The 15,869-nt window shown below is 37.6% G+C and overlaps 1 long non-coding RNA gene and 1 pseudogene across 1 annotated transcript; one reads left to right on the top strand and one right to left on the bottom strand.

The window, feature by feature from the left end:
• Positions 1–1,427: 1,427 nt before the first annotated feature.
• Positions 1,428–2,844, top strand: LOC114556186 (uncharacterized). Its single transcript, XR_003692648.1, has 3 exons — positions 1,428–1,582; positions 2,183–2,285; positions 2,531–2,844. It is a non-coding gene; the product is annotated as an uncharacterized LOC114556186 (long non-coding RNA).
• Positions 2,845–5,331: 2,487 nt separating this feature from the next.
• Positions 5,332–8,065, bottom strand: LOC114556185 (G2/M phase-specific E3 ubiquitin-protein ligase-like; annotated as a pseudogene).
• Between the last annotated feature and the right edge of the window lie 7,804 nt (positions 8,066–15,869).

Here is a 15,869-nt window from a genome sequence, read left to right as displayed (position 1 = left end):
AAACAGCTGTCTCCTGGGTGAAAGTCCCGCGTTGGTTGACCCATCCATCCCGACCTCCTCCCTACCCAGACATAGATTAGAAACATATTTGTGAAACGTCAAAGACAAACCTAATCTGGGATAAAATACGTTTCCCTTGAAACAAAATTGAGAATCCAGTTCAGTTGTATGGGAACGTAATTTAAGGAGACATTAGGGTTGACATGAACACACAATATAAAACTTGATTATTTAGTCGTGGCTATTTAATGTTGTAGAAAAGGATTTTTGGACTTTAAGCCGAGTTTTCAGGGGCTTTAATGGGTATATATTATATATATTAGTAACACACCTGAGAGAGATTATACAGTTCAGCAGAAAGTATTTGGACAAATAAAATAAAATCTATCAGAATCAATACACCAGAGGGAAGAGAGAGAGAGAGAGAGAGAGAGAGAGAGAGAGAGAGAGAGAGAGAGAGAGAGAGAGAGAATGTTTTCCTGTAATTCAGGTGAACTGACCCTTCAAATTGAGGTTCAGGTGTTCAGGTACAGATAACTTAATTTACAGACAGAAGCTTTTTAGAAGTGTGTAAATGTTTTCCACCTTCTCCTCTTTCTGTCCTTCACACACACACACACACACACACACACACACACACAAACAAACAAACACACACACACACACACACACACACACTTGTGGTGTGTCTTTTGTCTGATGATGAAATGATGAATTTCTTTTGTGTTTTTCTTGTTGCAGTTCGTTGATGAAAAGACCCTGAACACAGACATCTATTCTCCTTTTCTGTCTCTTCTTCTCCACCTGAATCAAACAATCACAGCTGCTGTCATCAACATTCAAATCCTCCACATTAGCCCCTCTCTTCTTCTTCTACAGCATCAACATGTTTTGTGTCTTTTAATTGATAAATCTGTTTATGACAGATTTTCTGCTGCACCATCAAAACATGTATTTTCAGACATACTGAGTGTTTGTCTTCATGTTTCTTCTTCTGATCTGAGAATAGAAATTATTGGTAATTTTACGGCATCTCACTATTTAATACATCTTCTGTTGTATAATCCAGTCTCAGGTTTGAAGTTTTGAGGGGTTTTTTTTATTCTCAAAAAGGTCTAAATTCTAGTGCATCTTTTCATCTTTACATGCTAAGATTGAATGTATTAACAGGTAATAATAATGACCTGCAGTTTGAAGGCATGTATACGGTGGCCGAGAAGGGTCAGAACAAATACAAAAGCTACAACACAAATACAAAAGCTACAACACAAATACAAAAGCGACAACACAAATACAAAAGCGACAACACAAACGCAAAAGCCACAACACAAATACATAAGCTACAGCACAAATACAAAAGCCACAACACAAACGCAAAAGCGACAACACAAACGCAAAAGCCACAACACAAATACATAAGCCACAACACAAATACATAAGCCACAACACAAATACATAAGCGACAACGGAAGTAGCTAGCTATGTGACAACGGAAGTAGCTAAGTGACAACGGAAGTGAACGTGTTGTTGATAAACGGAGCCGGAGGATGAGCAGAAGGAGAAGTTCTTGTATGTTTGAGAAGTAAGTGAAACTTACTTCCCTTGCTAATTATGATTACTGTTGCTATGTGATTGTCACAAATAAGCAATGTTGTTCGATATATTTGTATTTTCACATGTATGTACTCTGCCATTTAGGCTACGAAGCTACAGCTATCTAACGTTAGCTAGCTAACATTTAGCTAGATAGCTATAACTTCGTAACGTCTTTTAACGCTATGTTTAAAGTCTAGATAGCTATAGTTTGTCACGTTTAGTGAAGCTGTTTAAACACATATACATAACATATGTGGTAATGGTTGCGGTAAACAGATGTTTAAAGTGAATGCTAATTGTGTTACCTTTTAATATGCTGCCTATTACAGTATTAGTAGCGTAATCTGTCATACATACACGGTTGGTGTGAATGAAATAAACCCAGAATTTTCACCATGACCTTGCTTCGTGTTTACTCCTGGAGGAGATAATGAATCACTAACTATATGAGTCCGTGTATGCACCAGTACAAATGTATTAAGGGATCAACTTTGTGTAGAAGAGTATTTAGATTACCATCCCACAAGTTTGAGAACATGTGCCTTGGTTGTAGTCTAAAACTTTGCTTTCCTTGGTCTTTTAACAGGTTATGTTTTGTCCATTTTGTGGAGTGAACCTTCAACATGTTCTGTCATATTGTGGGAAATGTGGCAGAAACGTTCAGTTTTTATGGAGTCTTCAAGATGAAGGTATGCTATGTTTAGTTCTGACATGTAGTGTAATTAGATACTGGATTGCTTTGTTATTTGACAAATGAACATGAAGTTAACCACTTTTGTAATTAAATGTAATTCAAATTGTAATTAATGTAATTGACTTTGAGTATCTTTTACTCTGTACTGTTTCTTCAATGCTAAGTAAAAGTTAAAACACGGTACATTAATGCAGTGCATCTAATAATCTTAAATATAATGTCCTCATTCCTACCCATCAGGTCCTGAAGCTACAATGGCAGATGAACTTATTCAGAAGTATTTCACAGAAGGCCATAGTTATGAAGTAATAATGGACTTACTGGCAACCAAGCACAACATTTCATTGAGTCTTAGCACTTTAAAAAGAAGACTACAGGATGCACGCCTGACCCGGAGGACAAACTACACTCCGTTTGCAACTGTGCAGGCAGCTATATCTGAGGAACTTAAGGGATCAGGCCAGCTCTTATGATACCGAGCAATGTGTCAGACTCTGAGACAGAAGTACTCTCTTATAGTCAGAAGAGATGATGTGATGCGCCTAATGGGAGAACTGGATCCGTCCGAAAAGAAAATCGCTCTAGACGCAGATTCGTCCGGAGAGCATACCACTCAATGGGACCCAATGACGTCTGGCATGTTGATGGCTATGATAAAATGAAACCTTTTGGGATTGCAATTAGTGGCTGTATCGATGGATTTTCTAGAAAAATCATGTGGCTGAAATGTGGAAAGTCTAACAATGACCCTGGCATAATTGCTCAAAATTACATGCAGTGTGTAGCTGAGTTTGGAATTATTCCAATGCGTCTCCGCACAGACTGCGGCACAGAAAATGGACTGATGGCATCACTTCACTGTTCCCTGAGATCAGAGCATGCAGATGAGTTTGCAGGAGCCAAAAGCCACATGTACGGCACTTCAACATCCAACCAGCGCATTGAAAGCTGGTGGTCCTACTTTCGAAACAAAGGTTTTTGTCTCATACATTAAATTCTTCATTGATTTATGCTCTACTACATTTGTGTATTTACTGTATGTTTTACTGATCTAGGCAATACTCACTCCTGCTTGGTGGGTGCCTCATGTTGGCTGTTGTATTTCCTTAGTGTCAGCTTGAGACTATTTTCTTTCTACATTTTTCTAATATCTACGACATTATAGTGTGTTAATGTGTGTATTCTTAACTAGGAGTCAATTTTGGATGGATCTGTTCAGTGACTTGAGGGAGAGGCATCTCTTCAATGGCAACTATCAACACATAAGTTTGGTGCGATACTGCTTCTTGGGTGTCCTGCAGAATGAACTGGATGAATACAAGCAATTGTGGAACACTCACACTATTCGTCCAGTTCGCCAATCCCAATGCCCATCTGGTAAACCAGAGGCTATGTACAATGTGCCTCACAGGTGAGTATTGCATCACCATGTTAAAAAATAAACCTAATCAGGTAACACTTTATTTGAACTATAGTTCATGGTGGATTCATGGATAGATAGTACAATAACATTGCACATCAAACATCTAGCTGTCACAAAAATACACACATGCTTCAAGCATTTTGGTCAAATATGTAGTTGTGACTTATTTTAACTCATGATCATGTTGACTTAGTATCTTTTTGTGTCTCTGCATCATTGTCCTATGAGAAGTACGTGACTAAAATAATGAACATAACTCAAATAAATTTGAAAGAAAACTGTTAGTGAGTGATTCTGGATTTTTTTTTTGTACATGCTCCTAGATTTAACGGAAGGAATTGTGGATTCCCAGCATCTACACAAACCCTGAGCCAGTTTGACAGCCTCATGCCAGCGCCAGCAACTCCTGGTGGAGAGGATGAACAGCAAACTCGCTTTGAAGAACTGCAGAGACAAAGTGGTTTGACATCTCCTCTACAATGGGAATCTGCTGTAGAGAACTACATCACCCTGAAGAACATGGCTGATCTTTAATGTACAGTTGCGAAACGTTTATGAACCCATGCTAAAGTTGACTAAAAGAGGAATAAAAAATAATCTTTTGAAATTTATCTTAATTAAAAAAAATTGGGAAAAATCCAACCTTTAAGGACACCAATTTTCTTTGTGAATGGATATGTATTGTAAAGAAATGTTCTTCCTTAAAATGCAGGGGTCATAAGTACACTGGGGTAAAGTACAGGGTGTGTATACTACTGTATTTTAAGGAAGAACTTTCATTTATTTGTAATACATTATTCATGCAGAAAGAAAATTGGTGTCCTTAAAGGTTGGATTTTTCCCATTTTGTTTTTTAAATTAAGAAATAAAAAAAATTTACAAGATTTTTTTTTCGTATTTATTCATATATATATATTCAACTTCAGCATGGTTTCATAAATGTGTAAGCACAACTGTAGCTTATTTCCAAAGGTGGGACCAAGTCAGTTTTGTAAAATGCAAGTAAGTCTTAAGTCTTTGCCGTTAAGTCCCTTGTCCAGACAGGCAAATCCAAAATCATACTTTTGTATTTTGAGTCATTAATATTGAAATCTTCAAATGTAGAAAACATATCAATACATAATAAATTGAATTTGCACAAATCATGAATGTCTTTTAAAAAGTTTTACCTCGTGCTACTAACCTTAACACTGTACAGATTTTCAAAATAAAAAGACTAAATTAAATTGCCTCTACTTCTGTAATTTTAAAATTAAGTTTTACATATTGCAATCCGTTCTTCATGCTTCTCTCCAACATATGCTATCTGGCCTGCAGTCTGTCAGATTGGCTAAAGTGGATCTGGGAAATGATGCGTTCATGAAGTATCTGGGAATAAATGGCATTAGTTGATTCACAAAATTATTTTTTATTTGTACAAATGGTAATATACAAATGGCAATATACAGTCTATAAACAAACCCTTTTTAAATGGCTTTAAATACAGTGTAAACAAGAGTCCACAATCTAATTTCTATTTATTTACTTATTTTATTTTTAATAGAAACAATGTTTATCATCAAAGCGGCTAAATGTACATAACATGCAAGAAATACAGCTTAGTTACACAGAGAAAAAATCAATTATCACAATGTTTGTGACCTAATACATCGATGTCTATTTTTCAGCAATATTCTAGGGTTGACAATTGGTGCTTTCACAAATAAGACCATGACAGTTTTGATAAATAATCAACAGTAATGTGGGCAAATGCAAATAATGCAGCCTTTAAAAACAAGGAAAAGACTAAACTTGTGTCATATCGCGATAAACACCCAAAATTTAAGACAATATCTAGTCTTGTATATCTAAAGTATGTCAATATAATATTGATATATTTTCCAGCCCTAACAGCCATGTTTCATAAATGACACTACTTCTGACATTTAAGTGGTGATGTGTTATTTAACCAAACTACACAACAAACATAACAATTTGAAAAACTGGCACAAACATTTGGCCACTACTATTAATGCAAACAAAAAGCTTTTAATTTATCTGCAACTTTTACCACATAGGTAATTCAATGACAATGGTTCAAGGGGCTGACAGTTGATAACTGTCTAAATGCATCCAAAGCCAGGGGAATTCTTAATCCCAAAGCTCATTTTTGCCTTAAAGGTGTTGTAGTTTTCCAGGAGTGGCAACATTAAAGTATTGGCACATGTATTTGCCATAGGGAGCGTTGAACTGGCCAGGAAGTGAAGGCGTGGCTGAGGTTCCATACCAGCAGGAGGTATGCATGGCACACCTGTGGCAAACATGAAGACCTCCTCCAGGGTTACTTCACTTTGACTTTCTAAAAGTAGAAAGCAATTAAACAACATCCACAACAACTCTGGAACTGTTTATTATAATTTCTGTGGATAAAATAACACAATTAAAAGAAAATTCACCAACCTTCACAATCAAGAAGGTAGTCTGCCCAGAAAGATAGTGTTTTTTCCTCCTGTAGCCTCTTGTTGCTTCCACGCAGACTTAGCTCTGGTCGGAAGATATTCTCAATGTCCGTAGCAGATAACTTTTTATCTGACAGGCAGAGAACAGGTGTCAGGACTTCAGGATGCTGCTGCAGCACTGTTAACACCTGCAAGCTGGAAAGCCCATCCTTGAATCTGAAATACAACAACAGGTTACCAGAAAATTGGAATGTGCACTACATAGCAGCAAGACAGCAACACCAGGTTTTAACGCAAACAATATATTTTTAAAACAGTAACAAAAAACATACCTTTCAATTGCACTGTGGTTTCTGTCAATGATGTACCACCTGAGGTACTCCTTTACAATCGACTTCCTTTCCTCAACTGACCTTACATGTTTGAAGCACCCTGCTGTCTGCAACATAGTGCTGTTCTGTACCATTAGGTCTCGTGGGGTCTCCAATGAGGATGCATTGTGTATCTAAAAAATATATGATGAACTTAACTCATTTGATATATATAAACAATATAATAGTCATATCAGAAAACTACCTTTAACCTTTAATAAGTTGACAAAACTGCACCCTTCACTAACCAACAACCTTTGCTAGAATTTTACACCCTCATACCTTTCGTAACACTTTCCCTATTTCCTCATCTGTAATGTCTCCTATAGATGAGTTGAAACTGGACTGCCCTGAGATGTAGCTGACCAGATCCTTTGAGAGGAAATTTGGACCAGGTCCTCCATGTACTATGGATACAGCAATCATCTTTCCTGCCAAACTATATTCATCCTCTCTGATTGCTGCTTATGAAAATACATAGTAATCATATTAAATCAGTTTTTATGTTAAACAAGAATTGCATGGTTAATGATGTAGTTCCTTTAAAACACTCCACACAAAACAGTACCTGTTGAGTTGTAGACAAGGTAGCGGCTCTCTGCAGGTCCATCAAATATGGGTCGTTTGTTCAGGCTTTTCATCAGGAGTGAGAGGAATTCTCTTTTGGGCCACCTGTATCAATACCTTCCTCAAACATGCCTGCATCATCAGAAAACTTTACTAGGAGGTCCTTCTTTTCAGAGAATGTTCCTCTTTTGAATCCTCTGACGGCACCATCCCAGATGTCAGAGCGGCAAATGTGAAATCTGCTGACTGCGTGGCGATCAATCTGGAGTGCCAGGTTTGCAATCACTTCTGAAATGGGTCTCTGTTCTATCCTACCAACAAATAGATGATGATGAATGTAATGATGATGATGATGATACTTGGTGGAAGACACATTTAACCAGAAAAACAACAGTTGTAGTAAGGGTGACTTGATTTCTTACTCTGGATCCTCTGAAATATCATGAGTGACAGCATCACTGTCTCCGGAGGTCTCTGAATCCTCTACTATAATGGGTGCATACAGTTCTGTGTATTTTCTGAAAAATTAAGAAACATTTACATTGTTCTTGTCTCCAAATGAATCAATCAATCTCCAAATTTAGAGAGGAAAGCATCATACCTATAACATGTAGTTTCCAATGCACTTCCTGATGTTCCTGGGCAGTCTTCTGCTTCGGAAAGTAAGATCTGCATGACAAACAAGTTATTGGACTTGTGAGTAGAAGGGCTTGAATATAAAAGATAGGGGTATCAGATGTCCTATTTATAAAGAAAGGCACTACTCTTTCAATTATCACTTTGGGTCTCTAAGTCAGTGTCACATATTACTTTATGTAATTTAGTTAGCTACAGAATATTTAAAAGACAAAGCTACAAACACATACATCTCTGCCACTTTAATAAAAAACACTAAGGGAACTAAATAGTAGTTTCTAGTTTTTAATATCTCTACACATATAGGAGCCACATATTACCATAGTTTCTGGATCATGGTGTGGAGTTTCTTCAACACCAATACTGGTACTGGTCAAGATTGGTTTAAATAGCTGAAAGTAAAAACAAATCACAGCTGCACTTCAGATTTGACGGAAATAGCCTGAAATATAAGCAATAAGAGTATCTCTCATTTGATGAACATCCTGACCCACACCACATTGTTAAAGGGCATACCATCTTTGACCTGCACGTGAGTCATGAAAGCAGGTACAACATGGCAAATGTTACACTTACTACTGTATCAGCTGAATTGAATTCAGCAGCACTTATGCTTGTAATGATCACCTCTGAATCAGACGAGTCTGAGTTGAATTGCTCAGCTGTGAAATACAAGATTAGACAATGAACAATGGGACAATTTACTTATACTAATCAATTTAAGAGAGCTTTTTTTTTGGTTATTGATATCAGAATTACTTACAATTAGTAAGGAAATCTTCCACCGCATAAATGTACAATGTGAGGCGCTGCCAAGCCTTCCCAACAGCATCCTTGTAGAGTTTCAGAGAGAAGGCTGTTTCTGTCCCGGGAATATTTATTACCTTTGTACCATCAGGGTAGAGCAGAAGGTAGGGACCAGCCTCTAAATTTTTGTTAAAATCTTTCATTTTCTGTACGGCTGCTTTGCGAATTGCTCTGCATCCGACCCTGGTTGCACTACAAGGGGTAGTACCATTCCTCTGACAGGTTTCAGCACTCCATCCTTTATGCGCATAATACCAACTGAAATCTACAGAGAAACATAGAAGTAGGTTCATTGACACATAGCAAATATATGACATAATGGACTACCAGCTGAACTGAAGTTACCTTCACACTGCTGTCTTTCAGTGGTTCTTTTTTCTTTTTGAAACATGATTGTCTCTCTTTCTCTTTCAAACTTCGAAAATTCAGGAATGTAGCCAGTGCACTATTTCCTGTGCTTCCAGTTCCTGCTTCAAACAGAATCCAATCAGTTGGAGTCATTTTTTTATTTTTTATAAAAAGTTCTAGTTTCTTCTCTCCTATGTGACAGTAAACTGAATAGCTTTGAGTTGGGGACAAAAGACATTTGAGAACATTCTCTTTGGCTTTGGGAAACACTGATCCACATTTTACAAACCAAACTACTAATCCATTAATCCAGACAATAACTCACACATTAATCAATAATGAAAAAAACTGTTAGTGGCAGCCTTTCACTCATTGAGTATAGAAGATTAATAAAAATGATGGAATCTTTGAATAGTTACCTTCACTTGTGCCAGGCTTAGCAGCATCATGCAGAAATGTGATGTTCTTGCCACATGAACTGCAGAATGCTGTTTCTACATGTAGGTTGAACCCACAAAAAGGACAATACATACTGTAGTTATCTGTAATAAAACAAATAGTGTCATTAGGTGAGCATTAGGAATGTAAACATTAAATAAATAAACAATTTACTAAACATTAACGTTATATTGTATTTGTTTAAGTGCTATGCTTCATGTACCACATAACCATAAGCAAGTGCAGAACATTGAACAATGTTAACCTTCCAAGTGAAGTGAGTGTGCGCACACACACGCAGGATGGATATATTAACAAGTAATGCTAGTTGATAGTTAAACGTAGGACTCGCGCGTTAAAAGACGCGGGGCGCCATTTAGTTAACGTTAGTTAAATGCTAGCTGTAGCTTCGTAGCCTAAATGGCCGAGATACGCTTAACAAGTTACAATAATATAGTATTTGTGTGATTTAGCTTAACAGCTTCACTAAACGTGACAAACTATAGACTTTAAACATAGCATTTGCGCGTTAAAAGACACTACGAAGCTTCGTAGCCTAAATGGCAGAGTACATACATGTGAAAATACAAATATATCGAACAACATTGCTTATTTGTGACAATCACATAGCAACAGTAATCATAATTAGCAAGGGAAGTAAGTTTCACTTACTTCTCATACAAGAACTTCTCCTTCTGCTCATCCTCCGGCTCCGTTTATCAACAACACGTTCACTTCCGTTGTCACTTAGCTACTTCCGTTGTCACATAGCTAGCTACTTCCGTTGTCGCTTATGTATTTGTGTTGTGGCTTATGTATTTGTGTTGTGGCTTTTGCGTTTGTGTTGTCGCTTTTGCGTTTGTGTTGTGGCTTTTGTATTTGTGTTGTGGCTTTTGTATTTGTGTTGTAGCTTTTGTATTTGTGTTGTGGCTTTTGTATTTGTGTTGTAGCTTTTGTATTTGTGTTGTAGCTTTTGTATTTGTGTTGTAGCTTTTGTATTTGTGTTGTAGCTTTTGTATTTGTGTTGTAGCTTTTGTATGTGTTCTGACCCTTCTCGGCCACCGTACATGTAATACGTTATCACCACAATGTTAATTGATGCTATGATGCCATTGGCTAGCTCTGCTAAGCTCATATCCTGTTTGTCCTGAGTCATGGGATATTTTACAGTTTGAATGTGCTGTGATAAAGATTTTAGCTCTAGCAGAGAGTAATGGTACATATCAGATATATTCATACTGTGAGAAAGTGAAGCCTGGAGCTGTGCAGACGGGCATCTCCATCTCCTGCAACAAACATTTATAGGCTATTAATCCTTATAATATTTGATACGTAATGCTGCAGAGAAGTTGTAGGAGGCCTCAGTGGAAGGTTGGATGTTCAGGAAAGATGGCTTTCATGAAATTTTAATAAAATCTCATGCTTCAATCAGTGTTGATGTTTTTAATATTTATAAAGATTTAATTTAATAAAAAGCTGTGAGGCTCTGAATCAAAACAATTATCAGGAACCAGAAAAACACACACAAAGCGCTCTCACCATAAGGTCCATTTATAGCTCCACGTCAGCTGATCTTTGTCAACAGATGGAATTTGCTCAGTTATCATAGAATTGCAGATATTTAAATGTCCTATTTGTCTCAAAGAGTTCTTGTCAGACGTGTATAAAGTACTAGAGACTACTTGAGTAAAAGTACAAGTGCTCTATCAAAAAAGTGACTTGAGTAGAAGTAGAAGTGCTCTTTAAGCACAACACGTAAGTACCAAAGTATTGAAAACTTTTTGTACTTATGTATTGCAAGTAGTTTATTTTAAAATCTACTACTCAAGTACTGAAAGTAAAATTTCAAGTATTGTTATTTAGTTATTAAAGAAAGCAGTCAAAAATTTGAATATCATATTGTTTATATTGTGTCAAATGTTTAGCCAAGGCTGTAGCCAAAGGAAATAACAAATATTAAATATATTAAAATTAACAAATATTTACAAATACTGAAATAAAATGTACAATTATCACACTGTGCAAGTAAAATGAACATCCTCTCCAGCACAGTAACAATTAAAGCCCAGAAAAACGTGTCACATACTAGCTAGTAATGTGTGATAGCTACAGGAAAGTTAGCAAGCTAGCAAAACACAAATAAACTAGCAGCGTCACATCACAGGGTCAAACGGTTAACGTTCAGGACTCACTGCAGACTCAAACAACTCAGGAATAGATTACTCTGCTGCAACAATAGCTAAATAAAAAGAGTACAAACGTCTCTGACTTCTGAACGGGCAACTGTAATGAAAAGAAACACGACGTGATCTCGGGGATTTCTACGTAATTAGTGTACGTAACTAACGTACACACTAACCTACACAGTCTCCGTAGCGTGAGAAATTCACAACAGTAACGAGTAACGATGCAGCACATAAAAAATCTATCGGAGTAAAAGTATTAAACTCATCGAAAAGTAAAAGTGGAAGTAGGAGAAAAAAATAATACTCCAGTACAGATTACAGATACCGCCTTTTAATACTTAAGTAGAGTAGTGGAGTAGTTCTACTTCATTACTATACAGCTCTTTTCTTGTCCATGATGGTTTAAAAGGGAGTGAATCGCGGGATCACATATCACACAAAAATTCATTTTGTCAAGCTTCAAGTAATAGAGGCAATTTCCCTCCCCTTCTGGTGGACCTCATTGGACCTTATTAAAGACTAATTATTTTTTGATCCCATTTGAATTGAGCCATGGATTAGACATATGATCATTTGTCAATTAAAACTGAAGAAAGTCAGTTTGTTGTAGGTTTGTCACAGTACCACTTAGTTTTGTGTGAAACCGCTCAGTGCACTACATCTCTCGTCTTGCACAATAAACATCACCTTGCATGGTGCTCAGCTTGATCGCTAGCTAGCTAGCTTAACTCTGTTCCACAACACGTAACGTTAGTGAACTGAACCAATGAGGAGCTACTGGCAGGTCGGACATGGTCAAGGGGGTAAGCGAGCGTCTGGAATGCGTAGCTCCTATGGCGCCATTTTGATGCTAACAATTGATCACCCGCGGTTAGCATTCCATTGACTGCCATTCATTTTGACGTCACTTTGACAGCGAATAACTTTACATCTGAAGCGTTTAAAGACTCTATTTCTCCATTGTTTATTTCTAAAGAAACAAGACAATGTATAAAAGGCTCCATTACCTTGTGCCTCACGTTATGGCTCCGTAGCAGACGTTTTTGTAAAAATAGGCTAACGATTGTGTCATAACCAAGCGACTTACTGTCGCATAGTAGAGGAATTACCGTATAGTACAGGAGAAGCTTGCAGGTAGTTTGGACTTACATTAGCTGTTTAGGTTTAATTACTGATGTTAACTAGCATTTTAGTTAGCAATAATTAGCCTGTGCCTATGTTATCTCCTTGTATATACCTATGCTCTCTGTCTCTGTAAGATTGGGAATGATTGAGATTTCTCTTGGCACAGCTACCAGAAGACTTCCAACTTTCAGGCAGGTTGCTCACGTCACATTTACTCTGTCAGTTGGAGGCTGCGCAGTAACACTCAGTGCTCACCGGAAAAGTGCTTCTAATAGCCTTCACTGGGCTCCGTCCAGAGCAACGGCGTCTGTTGGTCCAGTTTATATATGTCAATGGACATGGTTTAGGTGTGTGATGGTTGTGACAAACAACAATGGCAGTGATGGTAAGATGGTTCATCCAATCATCTGCAAGGTATTTTTTGTGCCTGCCTTTTTCAAACACTTTCCAATGACGGCTTCTCAGATGGTTCTGTGTAACAAACCATCTGGCTCGTCAGGCTAGGGATATTTAGAAAAAATAGTATATGTTGACAGTGAAAAGCAGTGGTGTAAGAAGTATTCAGATCTTATACTTCAGTGAAAGTACTAATACCACACTTTGAAAATACTCCACTACAAGTAAAAGTACTGCATTTAAAACCTTACTTAAACAAATTATATGTAATATTTCTGCATTCAAATGACTATATATACAGTATATATTTGTTGTGTACTTACATTATCCCAAATGTTCCCAACAATGTTCAAACCCAGAGAAATATGTCATCAATGAAAATGTCACAGAATTATACTCAGTAGCAGTAATATATTTTTTTCTGCCACACTTCTTCTTCTTCTTTCATTAATTGCACGGCACCTTGCAACACAGTCATACAGCAGAGACCTGATTTATTGATATATTTCAATGTCGATCCAGCTTGTACGATGTGCTACGATGACAATTGGCTCATGCTAATGCTTGGTAGCTAAACCATACGTTAACCTTATAAGGTTACAACAATGTTCAACACGTTTATAAAGTTATTTTTGTATGATGGTGTTATATTTTGCATGATGATTTAAACGTAACGATTAAATTCGCCAAATAACGTTAGCTGTATGGGTAGTCTATTGATCTAATGCTAAGTTAGCCAGCTAGTGCACCATGGTTCCTTTGCCTTATTCCTTGCCACTAAGAGACTTTGTCAGGATGAGAGTGGACAACAACAGCCCAGGGGACACAGCCACAGCCAGCTCCCAGCCAGCGACTACAGCAACCCGAACCATGCCAGCACAAACCCCAGCACCGGATGCTACATCGCTAACAATAACAATAGCAGAAAGTTTAGTGATCCACCGGTGAATCAGCTTGTCAAGTCGCCAGTGGCTGGTTTTAGAACATAAGGAAAGGTCACCTGTTTCAACAGCCAATAGCGAAATCAGCTACAAACTAAATAATACAATTATCCATAATCCATTTTATTTCTGTTACAAACTGCAAAATGGTCAAAATGGGAGAAGGCCTGGTCGCAAGTTTTAACTTGTCTCATTGCAAATCTGTGGTCTGAACTGGGCTTAAAAAGTTTTTCGGTTTACAGCGACGATTAATTTTCTATCTGATCCAAGAGGCTTTTTAAAGACTTTATTTAGGTTAAGAAGTAGGAGAATTTCCTTAACACATAAAGGAAAACACACACATACACACACACACACACACACACACATTCGTCTCCTCGCTCTAATGTGACAGGTAGTATTTTTGACATCAGTGTTCAGCTCTGATAGCGAGCTAACTGAGGGCTGTGATTGGCTGAGAGTTGTCAGCTGTCAATCAAAGCAGGATGTGGAGAGAGGGGGAGGATCATGCTCATTTATAGCTCCGGAGGATTGTGAAAGGAAATAAGAGCAAAGTTAGAGCCACAGAAGATTGACCACTAAAATGTTTGACAATCTGAGGAAAGATGTCTATGAAACCTTCTGAGATCTAGAGGATGGTTTACTTTGGTGTTAAAGGGTAATTCACCAAAGTCACACAATAACTACTAACTAACTAATAACTAACTAACCAGCAACTCCCATGTTCTATGAGGTAAAATGACAAAGGGGTCTGGTGGCTTGGAAGAGAGCATAGATAATAGATAGCATAGATAAAGGGCTGGCTAATGGCAAGTTAAAGCTAAATCTATATAGCTTGTAGACTTAAACTGATGATTTTATTATGTGTCTAAAATAGGTTTAGCTGCTGCTCCCCGCCCACAGTAGTACATTGCTTAGCTTTTGTCTCGGTACTCATGCCCTGGCTCTCCAAACAGGGGGCGTGCTGACCGCCATCTACTGTAGGTGTAATACCTTGACTATGGATAATTACCTCATACAACCCCACTTCAAAAAATCCAAACTATCCCTTTAAAGTCAGTCTGTCGTACGTAAAGCACTTTGAATCACCTTGTTGTTGAAAGGTGAATAACAAATAAATGTGTCTTATCAGACAATGATGCTCTGCTTCACTGTCAGTTACTGTATATTTATTGTTGTTTTTTCCCTCTGTCTTCACACAGGGACAAACTAAATATGGTAACAGGCAAACAGAAAGACAGATAGACGGACAGACAGAGAGACAGAGAGCGGTAATTTAGCTCTGTGGGGTTCGGCCATTTAAACGGCCTCTTTATAAATGACACAGTAATGAATTCACAGCTACCTGCTCCATTAGCAACCCCTACTGAGACACACACACACACACACACACACACACACACACACACACACACACACACACACACACACACACACAAACGCGATATATTCGACTCTCTCTGGCTCTCAGGTCAATTAGCAGCTAATTGGTGGACAAGTGCTTATGTTTGATTGGATAATTTACCAATTAGAGCTGAGAGGTAGTCTGCAAGAACACTGACCTTCCAGTTACAAGACATGTACATACAGAATACATAACATACAAAATACATACATAACATACATAACAAGTTCAAACTAGGCATACACAGAGTACACACAAGTTACACATAAAAAAAAAATAAAAATCACATACACATCACCTATGGTCCTTTAGTTTGATGCCGTCATTGTTTAAACACCTACTTTATAGCCGTATATACTGTTTACTGCATATACTTCAAATACTTAATATACATCATCTTTTCTCCTCTCCTCTCCTCTCCTCTCCTCTGCTCTCCTCTCAGCAGTGTGTTAATTGCTGGGTAGCAGTGGAGGTGGAGGGAGCGTTGGAATAGCGGTG

This window comes from Perca flavescens, chromosome 5 (genome assembly GCF_004354835.1).
Source record: "Perca flavescens isolate YP-PL-M2 chromosome 5, PFLA_1.0, whole genome shotgun sequence".
Taxonomy (NCBI): Eukaryota; Metazoa; Chordata; class Actinopteri; order Perciformes; family Percidae; genus Perca; species Perca flavescens.
This window is presented reverse-complemented; position numbering and strand designations above follow the sequence as displayed.